This window comes from Bos indicus x Bos taurus, chromosome 1 (genome assembly GCF_003369695.1).
Source record: "Bos indicus x Bos taurus breed Angus x Brahman F1 hybrid chromosome 1, Bos_hybrid_MaternalHap_v2.0, whole genome shotgun sequence".
NCBI classification, from domain to species: Eukaryota; Metazoa; Chordata; class Mammalia; order Artiodactyla; family Bovidae; genus Bos; species Bos indicus x Bos taurus.
In genome coordinates this window covers 129207789-129222704 of record NC_040076.1, presented here as the reverse complement: position 1 = coordinate 129222704, position 14916 = coordinate 129207789, and the positions used below count along the sequence as shown (strand labels likewise).

The 14916-nt window shown below is 49.9% G+C and overlaps 1 non-coding gene across 1 annotated transcript; it reads right to left on the bottom strand.

Annotated features, from left to right (window-relative positions):
• Positions 1–430: 430 nt before the first annotated feature.
• TRNAG-CCC lies at positions 431–503 on the bottom strand. The gene has a single exon. It is a non-coding gene; the product is annotated as a tRNA-Gly (tRNA).
• Between the last annotated feature and the right edge of the window lie 14413 nt (positions 504–14916).

Sequence of the window (14916 nt, the reverse complement as noted above, 5' to 3'; positions counted from 1 at the left end):
GTCACTGTGAAAAGTATCTCAGTCTCCACTCTCTCTCTTCAAGAATGTCACAGGAGATCTGTTCCATAGCTCACCAGAAAGGTCCTCAAAGTTGCTTTCCTCTTCCCCTCAACCCTCCCAGTAGCCTGCTCCTCCCTCACCAAAGGCTTTTCTGTTCTTTCCCACTGGTTACCATCATAGTATGGCGGGTGGAGGGAGTCTCTGATGACCATGCGTGAGTCACATTTGCCCTATTACAGAAACAGTGCTTGCAAAGCACTAGAGCCTGGCCTTATTTTAAATATCAAATATTTTATTTGTTCCAGGTTTCTGATGGGTTAAGAATATGTCCAAGTATATGTGTATGTATATTTTTTTATATTTATTTATTTGGCTATGCTGCATCTTAATTGCCCCATATGAACTCTTAGTTGTGGCATGTGGGATCTAGTTCCCTGACCAGGGATCAGACCTGGGCCCTCTGCATTGGGAGTGCAGAGTCTTAGCCACTGGACCATCAGGGAAGTCCCCTAAGAAAATATTTTTTAACCAGCTCACACGATGGAACTGCTGGGTGATTGTTGGGAGGGATCTTGCCTACATTCCCTAGTCACCTACAGCCCAAAAAACAAAGATCTGGCCAAATCTTTCCCCAGAGGCGTTACACTAGGGAACCTTGATCCCATATTTGTTTCAATATGCCTCTTAAGGAAAATAGCATCAGAAGTATCATTGATGAGAGCTGTGGTGTGGTATCAACCTTCCCGCAGAAAGCAAGACAGCAGGTTTAGTTATGATACAGTGATTGTAATTATAGAGTTAGGATTTCAAAGAAAACAAGGTGTTGTTGTTGTTGAGATGCCAAGTCATGTCTGACTCTTTGCGACTCCAATAACTGTAGCCCTCCAGGCTGCTCTGTCTATGGGATTTTCCAGGCAAGAATACTGGTCGGCTGCCATTTCCTTCTTCAGAGCCTGACCTTTTAAGGTCTCAGTGTGTTCTGTTATTAGTAAGAAAAGCTGAGGAAGCACACAGTAATAAAAATTCAAGCTCAATAATGTTGCCCTTCTGTTTGAAATTCTTCTGTGCTTCTGATCTCACTTAAGAGTAAAATCCAAAGTTCACCGTGGCCTGTATTATAGAACTTTGTATAATTGTCTAACTCCCCTCCTTTAACTCATGCTGTGTCCTATATCACTTATTCTATTATTCAATTTTTTTCTTCAACATAGCAAACTTATTCCTGCTTCAGGACCTGTGTACTTCACACTTTTCCTTTGCCTCTTTGAATAGCTTCATCTTGTTCCTTTAGATCTTACTATGAATGTTACTTTCTAAAGTAGTCAACCCCACTCCACTTCCTCTGTCACCATCAGAATACTGGTTACCTCTAGGAAGATGAGAACAGAGAGTGCCTAGAAAGGTGAATAAGAGAGAAAAACAAAAATTCAAGTTCAGAAAATACAATCAACTTGTACAAGTAACACTTTTTATCCTAAGAATATTAAGTAACAGAGACAGTTATCAAAACCTTGAAGACCTTGCAAAGGAAATTTTCTCCTAGTATTTTAGTTTTATAGACCTGCTTCCTGAAACCCTGTCTGTGGATCAGCAAGGAAATCACATCCCTTCCACCCCCGGCAGCCTCACCAATCCTCTTCTCCATGGCCCTGTTCCCTGAAGCCACAGTGACTGAGACTCTAGGACAAGTCTGAGAACTCGGAACTGGGAAGGGATTTCATGGCCTCTTAGCTTCCAGAATGAAAGAAGGGGCTGTGACTTGCCCTGAGGCTTGTCAGAGTTGGTTGGCATCTTAACTGAGCGTTGCGTGAGGACAGAGAAGAGATGTGAAGTGCAGAACAAGAGTCATTCATTCATTCCTTTCACTCATTCATTTACTCACCAGGCCTTCATTTAGCACCTGCTGGACACTGATTACTGCAAATTGTATTTTCCAAACATGGCCACACCTCAGTGTTTATCCTACCCCACGAGCTTTCCCTACAGTGTGACTATTTCTCCTTCCACCAAGAAGTGTTTATTCCCCTTGACTCTGGATACATATGTGAGGCCATATTCATCAACAGAATAGTGATGCTATATGGCTTCCAATTTTAGGTCATAGAAATGATATAGTTTCTTCCTGTCTGTCTCTGTCTCCCTCTCCTGGGATGCTGGTCCTTGGCACTTAGACATCATATTGAGAGAAAGCCCAAGCTACATGGAAGCGCCCAGCTGGTTCTCACCAGCCATGGTGAATGATCTTTTGACAGTTCCAGACCCAAGCTGAGGCCCCAAATTCTGTGGACAAGATGTCCTTGTTGTGCTAAATTTCTCACTTCTGGAAACCTGCAAACTGACCCATAACCGTTGTTTTGAGTCACTAAGTTTGGGGATAGTTTGTTATGTAGCACTAGATAGCTAATACATAGTTCCTGACCCTGCAGAGAGGAAGCTGACCCCAGAGAGGAAGAGCTCTCAGGGTCTCTGGAGAGACCTCCAAGTAACCAGACAATGAGTCTGCTGTTAGATAAGGCTGGACAGAGGGAAGCATGGAGGAACTACCTTGGGGACAGCGAGGGTGGGAGTTCAGAGGAGCATTGTGGAAGAGATGATACTTTATCTTGGTCTGGAAGGGCAAGTAAGAGTTCTCTAGGGGGAGGATGGAAGGTAGGGAAGAGTGTTGGGAGTGGGCCCTCCAGGGAGAGCCTGGACTAGGGCCCGAGTCCCTGGGACATGGATGTTGGGGAGTTGCCTGGCTTTGCTCACTTGGCACGTGAGCGACAGATCCCTCTAGGAACTGGCCATCGTGTAGGGCCTCACACCTGGCAGAGCCCCTGGCATGTGCCCTGGACAAATGAAATCAAGACTGAAGACTCTGAAACCCTGTTGGCAGCCTTGTTCTGGGCTCAGGCAGGGTGTGAGGCCATGGCCCCACAGACAGTCGTGAGTGTTTCCAGAAAGCACCCTTCCTCTGGGGGCTGATCCAGCCTCTGAAGGGACTGGAAACCAGCAGTGGTGAGGAAGGTCGGCAGCCACAGCCAGTGCAGTTGGCCAGTCCTGGGAAGCCCCCAGTTGGCCCCCTACTCAGAGGGAAAGAGTGTTTTTAATGTGAATCACAGCGGCGTCAGTGCCTGTAGGTTGAGGCTGAATTGCTGGGGCAGAGGGACCAGCATGTGACTCCCTTCACATGCCCTCTTTGTGGGCAGGTCATACTGTGTGAACCTCCCTTCTCTGAACATAGCTTCTCCCTGTTGTACTTGGGTCTTGACCTGGGTTCCTCCTTACACTGGCAATGGCCTTCCTGCCATTTTCACCTAATCCCTGGCTTTCCAGTTGGCATGAGTGGTAAAGAACCTGCCTGCCAATGCAGGAGACATAAGAGACGTGGGCTCGACCCCTGGATTGGGAAGATCCCTTGGAGAAGGGCATGGCAACCCACTCCAGTATTCTTGCCTAGAGAATTCCATGGACAGAGAAGCCTGGCAGGCTACAGTCCACGGAATCGTGAAGAGTCAGACATGATTGAAGTGATTTAGCATGCATTCTCTGGGAAGAACTCAGAGACACCCTGATCTCCTCCAGACTCCACAGCCCCCTCCATCACAGCCCTGACAGGAGATGATGCTCTGGCCTGTTTACCCATGTGCCTCCCCGGCTAGGCTTAGAACAGGGGGATATCAGGGTCGCAGAGCTGGTGCGTCTCTGTGTATGGGTGTCCTGCCTTGTGGTTTAAGTCTGCATCTGCAGGTCTATATGCCTGTGTCTGACCGTGACTGAGCACCCGTGTGTGTCTCATCCTGGCTGTGTCCATCTGTCTTTTGTGACTGCGTGCCTGTGCATTGCCTGTCTGTGTGGGATGCTCCTTCTGGGCTGAGAGCAGGGGGTGGAGAGAGTCACCCCCCCGTCACGAAACATGCAGCTATGTCTGTCACCTGCCAGCCTCCAGGACAGCTAGCCCAGCCCAGCAGGATGCTCTGGGCCCTCCCTCCCAAGTTCCACGTTGTGGCACAGTCACGGCTGGTGGCACTGCCCTCCCTCCAGCTGTGGCCCCCCTGCCTGGGCGGTCTGCGTGTGGATGTGGCCAGCATCTTGGGTCTCCTCACTGCTCAGTAAGGAATGGATTATAATTGCCAGGCAGGCTGCATCTGCAACTAACTTGAGGGAATAATTGTTGAGCAAGTTGAAAGAAAAAAAAAACTATAGCAAGAACTTCAATCCAGCCAGTCATCCGTGTCATTAAATTAGGCTAATCTAAATCCTCAGAGCCTAATTTAGCAGCCTCCAAAGTCGACCGAAGGCTTACCCTACAAGGCTCTCTGCGGTTGCCATCGCAAAGTCTCTGCAGAGGTGAGCTTTGGGAGAATGGTGGCCAGTGACCTTGCAGCTGAGGCCACGCGGAGCCCGTGATGGACACCAGCCACCCCTCGGGGACCGGGCTGTGCAGGAGGGGGCTGAGCTGAGAGGCAGGCCCATGTGCTGCCCTTACTTGGCATCAGTCACCCAGCCGCCCCCCATCACCTGTCCTCACCCAGCTCCCAGAGGCTGTTAGATACACTGACCCAGGGGAAGCCTGAATTTCCTCCAAGTTGCCTTCCTGTTGCTCCTCCAAGCCATGTCTTGTTGACACCAGCCAGCAGATAAATGGAAGAAAGAATGAGAGATGACTCTGTGTTATAAAAGCAACTTTTGTGAGGACTATAAATTCTTGCGCCCATTCAGATGCTTAGTGACTCATTAATTCAACCCTCCCTCCCCTCCTGCATTTGTTCTTTTCTTAGATTCCTCATTCCTGCAGTCTCTCTTTGATTTATTCATTCATCCTCTGGCCCCTTCTTTTTTCCTCCCTCCCTCTCATCCCTTGCTTTGGGGAATTGCCTGGGAGATGCTCATCCCAGTGGCTGCCCGGAAATGAGGAAGATCTTGGGACCCACTGCCCTGTTCAATACCCAAGCCACCCTAGACTGGTTCCTCTCCCTTTCTCCTTGCCTCTGGCTCCCCCACTGGAGCACTGTTTCCTCTCTGCGTCCCTCTCTGCTCCAGAGAGGGCGTGGGAGCTGATGGTGGCCTGGTGGGCAGGCCTTTGCCAGGGGCACTCAGGAGGAAAGGCGCTGAACTGACCTGATAAATGAACCAACAGGGGTGTGTGGCCCGGCCCCCCTCCCTCTTTGATCAAAACCCTCCGAACCCCTGATGACATCCCATGGCGTATTCTTCTATTAATCAGAAAAGCCTTGACAGATGTAAGCAATTTGTCTTTGGAAAGAACCAGAGGCGGGCAAGGGGAGGGAGCCTGCTCCAACCCCATCCGCATGGAGAAGATGCTGAGGGGGCGTCTCGAAATGGGGGCTGAATTCATGCATACTAAGGAGGCTGGAGAAAGGAGACCCAGGCAGATCAGAAAGAGAAGCGTTTTCATTTCAAAGCATATTTTCTTCCTTGATTGAATAGGACCCCCCCACTACCACCCCCAAACCACGGATGCTGGAATGAGGCTGGGATCCAGGGGTTAATCCCACCCAGACCCCTTCAGGGCTCAGATGCTTGAAGCCACAGGGACTTGGCGGGTGGGGTTCAGGTGTAGATTCTCTGACAAAACAGCAGTCAGCGCTCTCAGAATGCCCTGTGGCCGCGTCAGTTCTTGCCTCCTGACAGTGGTGAAGCTCAGCTTAAGACCACCACCAAACATCTCATGAACCCGCCCTGTGGCAGGTCTGGAGTGGCCATCAGATGCAGAGAGGAAATAATGTCTACTTGCCAACCCCCCAGTCTAGACCACCAGGCAGATAAACAACTCAGGAAGGAGTGGGCAAGGGAGGGGGTGTACCAGGTCAGTGTGGATACAGAGAGGGGTCACCAACTCAGCAAGAGGAGACATTTCCCAAAGGAGGAGACAGGATCCAGGTCTTTGAGGATGAGTTGATGTGCTCACATGAGAAGGGTCTTCCCTTCTTTGTTGGTTTGGAGAACTTCTATTCATCCATCAAAGCCCAAACTGGGCCTCCTCCTCCATTAGCTTCTTTTCTTCACTAATTTTTGAGATCAGTGCCTGGTTCATCTCTGTGTCCCAGGACCTAGCCCAGGGCCTGACACAGAGTAGCAGCAAATGGAGTAAAAACACTCCCCTCTGGTGCAAAGAGTCAGACATGACTGAGCAACTGAACTGAACTGGTGTTTGTGGAAAGGAGTTACAGATGGTGGGAACAGCATCAGCAAAGGCATGGGGTATGTAGAGAACTACAGCCTGTGTTTGTATCACCAGGGTTCTGTCTAAATGGGGAAACTAAAAACAGAACTGCATTTCTTGGTATTTCACTGGGATATCTGGCACTATACAAAGGCAGCCTAAAGATCTGATTGTAACGAAAGAATAGATACGGTCTTATCCTTATTGTGGTTTAAAAAAAAAAAAAAAAAGTGCTCCATGAGTTTAGATGCTTCCAGCACAGATTTTAAAACTTGCTCTTGCAAATTTCAGAGACGAGAGCTACAGCCAATGTTTTGATCATTTTCCTCCTTCCCCTTCCAATAAACACCTAACATACTTTGCCAAGCTTTCTGTGGTTGGGATTTACAGATCTGTGACTCACCCGAGTGAGCCAGGGAACATGAAAAGATGTCGCTGGGGAGAAATATGCAGGGAAGGATGGGAGAGGTCAGCGCCTCCACCAAGCAGGACAGACTCCCACAGCTTTTCCTAATAAACAAGTTTCCAGGGCCCTTTGAATTCTTCCGGAGAGGAGTAGAACGTTAGCGTTCACATGGAGGGGAGGCACACCACGGACAGTGACCACGTGGGGCCCGATCCTCAGAGCGGGGGTTAAATCCCGGGCGGGAAGCAGAACCGGGAGCTGGGCTGGTACTGGAGTGGTGGCTACTGAAAACCATCACTGAGCACCTGCTGTTTGCCTGTCCCATCAAGGAGGTGAATTGCTTTGTCTAAGGTCAGGTGGCCAGTAAGTGGGGAGCTGGGATCCTGACCAGGTTTGTGGGTCTCAGGGTCCGTTGTTCCGGATTCCCCTGTGATGTGGGTAGTGTTGGGCCTTTCAGTAGGACTGTGCCCTGCGGCCTGGGACCTTGTCACACTCCCAGATGTGCTCACTGAAACCAAGGCCTCAGACCAGTTTCAAAGGAGTTTGGGGTAAGAGGATTTTAAACAGGATTCCCTCCGGGCTTAGAACATCCTCTGAAAGCCCTTCAACCCGCAGGACAAACCCTTTGCCAAACAGGACTGTGTGTGTAAATTCCATTTCCCATACCTGCATGGTACTAGCTTCTGACCTCTTTGCAAGCGGTGTCAGTATCTAGGCCCTCCACACAGCCCTTGTTGGCTCCTCTGGCCTTCATTTATTTCCTGTTCTTGGAGGGCCTGATTCTGATAGTAAAAAGCTGTTCTGCTCGTTGATTGCTCGCCATATGCCTGCTGTGTGCTCGGTATTTTATACACATTATCTGGATTGAGTCTTGCAGCCCTGCTCAGAGGTGGGTCCTCGTGTCTTCAGAGCTCAGAGGCGGCGGTGGTGGAAACTCAGGGAGGGTGAATAACGTGCTGGAGGCCACATGACTAGGAAGTGAAATGGATATGATCTGAACCCTCCTGTGTATGGCAAGGAGCCAGTATCCCTCACCTCTACGCTGTTCTGAGCTAAGCCACCCACACGGCCAGCTCTCATTCTCCTGGCGTGAGGGGACTGGCCTCTTCATCTCCGGATGCCACTTAAATACATTTCCCCCTGTGTGTTTGAGGCATCTTAGTGTGGGCAGTCCCCAGCCCATGGGTTCCAGAAGGTCACTCCGTGCACGAGAGAGCCAGTGGTCATGTGCATCTGTGTACATGTACGAGAGCATGTGTGCATGTGGCTGTATGCCCATGCTGGTGGGGAGAGACGGGAGACGAGAGCAGGGAGGCAAGTCAGAGGAGCTGAGGGTGCTGGGCACAACAGAACTCTGGGTGACGAGACAGGCCGAGTGTTCCCAGAGTGCCCTGCTGTTCCCCACAAGGGACAAAGAGCAAGCAGGGGCATCCCAGCAGGGTGCAGAGGGCCTGGAGGTCTGGGGACAGCAATGCCTCCATGAGAGAGATGTGCGTGTGTGCTCTTTCACCAAGTCATGTCCATGGGATTCTCCATGAACACAAATACTGGAGTGGGTTGCCATTTCTTCCTCCAGGCGATTTTTCCAACCTAGGGATCAAACCCATGTCTCCTGCATTGGCAGGCAGATTCTTTACCATTGAGCCACCTGCAAAGCCGAGAGAGAGAGTGTCTTCTGTGATATACCTGTCATGACTGCTTGCAGCCTGGCACAGCCTTGCTCATAGGGAGAAAAGGACAAGGACCTGCCTCAGTGATATGGTGTGAAGAGATACAGTAATAACTGCCATTAGCTGAGTTCTTACTCTGTGCTGTATGTGTGATGTGTGTGAACATTTGTAATCCTCAGACCTTTGGGAGAGATACAGCAGAAGTGAGGAAACCAGCCTAGAGAGGTGAAGAAGCTTGCCAAGGCCACACAGCAGAGAGATGAATATGGAAGCATGAATCAGGACAAGGGTGGGTCTGCCTCCCAAGGATTGGAGGTGCAGCCCTCCTGAGTGACGCAAGGTCAACTGATTGAAAGCCTAGAGGAGACTTCCCTGGCGGTCCAGTGGCTAGAATTCCACCCTCCCAATACAAGGGGCCTAGGTTTGATCCCTGGTTAAGAAACTAGATTCCTCATGCTGCAGCTAAAGGAAAAAAAAGCCCAGGGGATTGATTTTAAAGGGCCATGAGGAGGTCTTTTTACTCAAAATCAAAGGATCAGGCCTTAGCTACAAGGCATTAGGGCCACTGCAGTGCAAACCTGTGGCTGCCAGGGCTAAGCTGGGAGGGACATCCAGAGTCTCTGATGGAGGAGGGCTTGTGTTTTCCCATGATTGTCATAGAGTCCATGTCAGCGATGTTGACAGAATGTCAGAGACCTTTGGATCTGAGTCTTGGAGGTTTAGGTAGAGACTCATCAGGGAGACCCCAGGGCAAGGGCATGTTCTCAGCAAACTCATCCTGCCTCTGAGTCATTGAGCATGCCAACCAAGGATTACCACCCTTCAGGGCTAAGCTTCAGGCCCTCCTCCTCCAGGAAGTTTTTCTTGTCTAGTTCAGCCATGTTGATCACACCCTCAGGGCAAATACGCAAATGGTGGACGGTCTCCTTTGCCTCCTCTAGAGGAATTTGGAGTTGTTCACAAGCTCCCACTGAGATATGTGGGCGGTTGGGGGTGGGGGGGCAGCCAGAGGGTTGCCATGGTGAGGGTCAAAGTGACCCCAGAGGAGAGACCACGATGGGAAGGTTGAGCTGGGGCCACACGTGGCTGAGACACAGGCTCACAGCATCACTGAGAACTGGACCAGGGGCTGAGGTAGGGAATCCCAGCAGGCACTGATGATGCTGAAGGAAAAACCATGAGTTCTGAGCCCGAAGCACCATCAGAAGAAGACAGCAGTACATAGAGGGAACAATTCCGGGCCTTATGTCTCTCTTTCCTGAGGACCCTCCCTCCACTAAAGGAGGACACAAGCTTTCTCCTACTCTTAGAAGCTGATTTAGGAAGAAAAAGAGAGATAAAGACTATATACTGAGAGACTGTGATTCCTCTCATTGTTAAACTCAGTCACCTATGTTTCCCTCCACTATCCTGCTAGAGGAAATCTATTACAGAAAATATAAAAGTCTCACTTTGGGGTTATAGGCAGTGTGTACCATGTAAACACAAAGCAAGATTATCTCATGTTTGGTCATAAATGTATGCTTCAGGCATAGTATCTCACATATAAAGTTGCTTTTCTTCTCTCAGAGAACTCACCGTTTATTATTTTTAATCATTTTATCATTTTAAATGCCCAGAAGTAGGTCTCTGAGGACAGGTATCCCCCACATCCTTCTCCCTTCAAGTGGGAGAAGGGTGTGCTATGCTCCCTGTTCTCCCATTCTGATTACTGTATGTTCTCCAGCGTGCTTCCTTTCTTCAGTGGCAGAGAGTGGAGGGAGGGCAAGGATGGGTTGCCTCATAGAGGCATAGGGATGTGCCTCATAGAGAGGGTGTGCGGCCACTGGAGTACACACTGCGGCAAGGACTGCCAGATTAGAGCTCCGTAGATGGCCTAAAGCGATATTTGCTATCTTATCTTTTGGCTGAAGTAACAACTTAACTTCAGAAAAGGCAATGGCACCCCACTCCAGGACTCTTGCCTGGAAAATCCCATGGACAGAGGAGCCTGGTAGGCTGCAGTCCATGGGGTCGCTGAGAGTTGGACACGACTGAGTGACTTCCCTTTCACTTTTCACTTTCATGCATTGGAGAAGGAAATGGCAACCCACTCCAGTGTTCTTGCCTTGAGAATCCCAGGGACAAGGGAGTCTGGTAGGCTGCCGTCTATGGGGTTGCACAGAGTCGGACACTACTGAAGCGACTTAGCAGAGCAGCAACAACTTAAGGGTGACCTAGAAAATGTTGATACTTAACAGGAAGACTGAAGAAACAGGTATTCAAAGTCGTTTCAGTAGCTTTAAGATGTCATCAAGCAAGAAGGCTCTGTCTAGCTTTCTATTTCCTTGTCCTCAGCACGTTATTAACATTTTTGTCCCCATATGCATGTTGCCTCACAGTCACAAGATCACTGCTACAACTCCAGACATCACATTCTCATTCAACTTTATTTAAGTCTAGCTCATGTGCCTCTCTTTTCTGGTAAGGAAACTTCTTCCAGAAGCTTGACCAGAGATGGCTTTATGTGCCCACTCCTCAGACCGATTTCTGCATCCACTTTTCTTAAGATTAGGACATCTATTGTCAGCTAATCAGGGATCTATTAGCAGGGAGAAAGGTTGGGCCGGGAAACCAGCAGTATTTGCTAGTGGTTCAAGTGAGATGAAACAAGGAGAGGGAGCCAGAAAAGGAAGCTTCACATAGCAAATGCTCAGTGACAACAAAGAGGGTTTAGAGTGGGTCCGTGCTAACTGCAGTTAGATGGTGGTGGTGGTGGTGATTATGGGGTAGAGATGAAACTCCAAGTTGTGGAACACTCACTATGTGTCACACTTGATCCTTACCAAGTGGTCCATGCTTAATCTTGAAACAGTCCCATTTATTTACAATGAATTGAGGCTCATTCCCATGTGTTGTCAGATGGAGGAACTGAGGTCACTTTTACAGCACTCTGGGTGCTGATGTGGGTAGTTGGGAGCATTTCAAAACAGCTACTGTATATAGATTTCCTTATTCCATTTTCCATCACATACCCATGGGATATTTAATAAGTCTCCCCTGTTAGACTCATCAAACGACCTTGCATTCTAGGATATGGTAGAGAACAAGAGAGATGGGGTCCCTGCTCTCGTGGAGCTACATTCTAGTAGGAAGTCTGTGAGATCATTCAGAAAGCAATCAGTAGGAAAGATATCATGGCCTTTGCATTGAGTTGGAGCTACCAGGAGTGCCTGGGGAGAGAGCTTTGTGTATAGGGGTTGGTCTTTTGTTCACTCGCTAAGTCATGTCTGACTCTTTGCAACCCTGTGGACTGCTGCACACCAGGCTTCCCTGTCCGTCACTATCTCCTGGAGTTTGGTCAAACTCATGTCCATTGAGTCAGTGATGCCATCCAACCATCTCATCCTCTGTCGCCCCCTTCTCCTCCTCCCCTCAGTCTTTCCCAGCATCACCGTCTTTTCTAATGAGTCGGCTCTCTGCATTAGGTGGCCAAAGTATTGGAGCTTCAGCTTCAGCATCAGTATTCATCATAATGAATATTCAGGACTGATTTCCTTTAGGGTTGACTGGTTTGATCTCCTTGCAGACCAAGGGACGCTCAAGAGTTCTCTAACACCATAGTTCAAACTCATCAGTTCTTTAGTGCTCAGCCTTCTTTATGGTCCACCTCTCACATCTATACATGACTATTGGAAAAACCATAGCTTCGACTATTTGGACCTTTGTTGATAAAGTGATGTCTCTGCCTTTTTAATATGCTGTCTAGATTTGTCACAGCTTTATTCCAAGGATCAAGCATCTTTTAATTTTGTGGCTGCAGTCAAGTCACTCTCCGCAGTGATTTTGGAGCCCAAGAAAATAAAATCTGACACTGTTTCCACTTTTTCTCATCTATTTGCCATGAAGTGATGGGACCATGATCTTAGTTTTTGAATGTTGTGTTTTAGGCCAGCCTTTCACTCTCCTCTTTCACCCTCATCAAGAGGCTTTAAGAGCACTTTCTGCCATTAAAGTGATATCATCTGCATATCTGAGGTTCTTAATATTTCTTCTGGCAATCTTGATTCCAACCTGTGGTTCATCTGGCCCAGCATTTCACATGATGTACTCTGCATATAAGTTAAATAAGCAGGGTGACAGTATAACTGGAGGAGATGGCATTTGGGGCTGAAACTTTAATGATGAGATGGCATAGCCTTATGATGATCTGGAGAAAGAGAATTCCAGACAATAGAGCTGGCCCCAGGGGTTGTAGTTTGCATTTGAAAAAATTAAAGAAAATCACCCTGGCCAGAACCCACCTGGGCAGGGACTGGAGTGTCTTGGAGAAGAGTCTGGATTTTTTTCTTGGGTGAAATGAGATGCAGGAGAGCATCTTTGGGAGGAAGATGCATGGTCTGACGTATGCTTTTAGCTGGGTACCACTGTGCACAGAACTCCCCTTTTCTGTGGTGACATGGGCCCTCCTGGTTCTGTGGGCATTGATCATGACTCTCCAGGAGGACTGCAGGTTCTTGGAGATAAGAACTGAACCTGCCTCCTCCTGCAGCCGCCCGAAGTCATTGGGAGTGAACCAGCAACAGAGATGCCAAGTGTCAGGAACAGTAGGCCTTGAGAGTTCTGTCTTCACCTGGAGGGACCCGAGGAGCAGTGATCTTAGGTAGAAAGGGGAACACAAGGCAACTGCTCCTAGGATGCTGGGTCCATTTCACACAAGAAACAGGCTTATGGGAGGACATCTTGCCTCCCTTGGGGATGTTTCTCCAGGTTGGTGGGGGTTCCTCTCCACCCAGCCTCCCGAATCTAGCCTGGGAGCAGCCCTGGGTCTCATTAGGAGAAAGCTGTCAGATGATCTCAGCGTCCGGAGGGTCGTTGCTCCGATGAGCTCTGATAGGTAGCAGACGTGTGTGCCGGGGGTGACCCGGCGAGCAGCTACCCCCCAGGCCCCCACCCGCCAGCCAGGGGGCTTCCCCCGCCCCCGCAAGGTGCTCTCAGAACTCGGCTCTGACTGCACGAAACATGAGGCCGTCCCCCTTAATCAGAGCTGACTTGTGGGAAAATTAAACACAGAAGGACACGCCAGCTCCAGGGAAGGTTCCTTCCTTGCCTTCCTGGAGGCCCGGCCTTGCTCTGAGCGCCGTCATGGGAGCAGCTGACCCTGCTGTCAGCCGGAGAGCCGTGACCCCAAGGTGGCATTGCCTCTCAATGATGTGTTCCTATTGACAGGAACAGGGGGACTAATAACAGAAAAAGAAGGGGGTGAAATCTCTTTGTCTGCAATATTTTGCCTGCTGTCCAAGTCCTTGTGGCTGGATATCATTGATTTTCAGAAGTACAGAGTTGAAATCTCATTAAGTTTTTCCAGGTGTGTCAGTAACAAGTTATCTAAGTCCTTCCAAAGCCATTAGAAGAAATGCAAGTTCTGCTTAAGGCAGATGATGAAGGAGAATCGGGGGACCAGCTCAAAGGGACTGGCCATGGGGACAGTTTCAGGAGGTTGAACCCTGGGACGGGGAGACTAAGAAAGGCTGGGACCCGATTCCAGTGTTGCTGTTTGGACTGGAAGACAGGCCCAGAATCTTCTCTCTTGAGCCACTTTGAACTTGCACACAGGCAACAGGGCCAGGGGTCTTCTTCATGCATCCTGATTTGTCCAGAGAGCCCTTTGAAGGCTGTATGCGGTGGGCTTCCTCTCCACTTAAAAAGACCCCTTCTCTTGAGGATTTAAAGCATATGCTTGGCCGAGGCTGTCAGAATGCATCATAGAGATGGTCCCAAACCAACTGCTGAGCACCCCCCGGTCCTGATCAAAGTGGAGGCGGCAGACGTCCCCTGCCTGTGGGTGCTGGAGCGGAAAGGGGGAGGAGCCAGCCAGGGCTGCAGGCTTACAGCCCCTAGTTGTGGTGGGGAGAGGAACGGCCAGGAGCTGCTGACCAGGTAGGCACCTGGATGGGCCCTCTGCTCAAGGTGTCTGAGATGGGTCAGTGACTCTTGTCCAGAACTGGACCACAGCAGCTTAGGCTGGGCCAGGGAATTCATCTGGTCTGTGGCTGGCAGGGCTGAATGGTGTGGAACCGTGGACAAGGGGGCAACTGCAGGGCTAGGTGAGAAATTGGAAAGCATTTATACCTGGTGTTTAGACCCAGGAGGTGGGCAGAGGACCAACAGAGGCCCTGGAAGTCCTAAATCTGAAGGTAGCTCTAATTACCACAGTGCCCTTGCGTGAGCATCAGCCATACACCTGGCGCTGCACCAGCTGTGACACCTGGCCTCCCACCAGGCCACACATACCAGTGTCCCCTAGTGTGACACATCACAAGGAGGAGCAGAGACGCTGAGTGCCGTGCCCACCTTCATGCGGCCAGCTTGCAGCAGAGTTAGGATTTGAGGCCAAGGCTGTTGCGCCCAAAGTTGGGGCCCCTCACTTGAGTCTTCACAGATCAGACCACATGTGGGTTCATTAGAGAGATGTGGTGGTGTCAGAGGGCCTGAGAGCTTGGGGTTCGGGGCTCGCAGTGGAGGCTGGCTCAGAGGCCGCCATATGTGCAGCTCAGCAGCTGCACGGCTGTGTGGATCAGAAGGGAAGGGGTGGAGCAAGTGGGTGGCGGGGGTGGGGGGCTGTCCTGCCAGTGACCACCCAGGCTGGATCTGCCTGCAGATGCCTGGTAGAGCAGCCCATACTCCCCATCTTA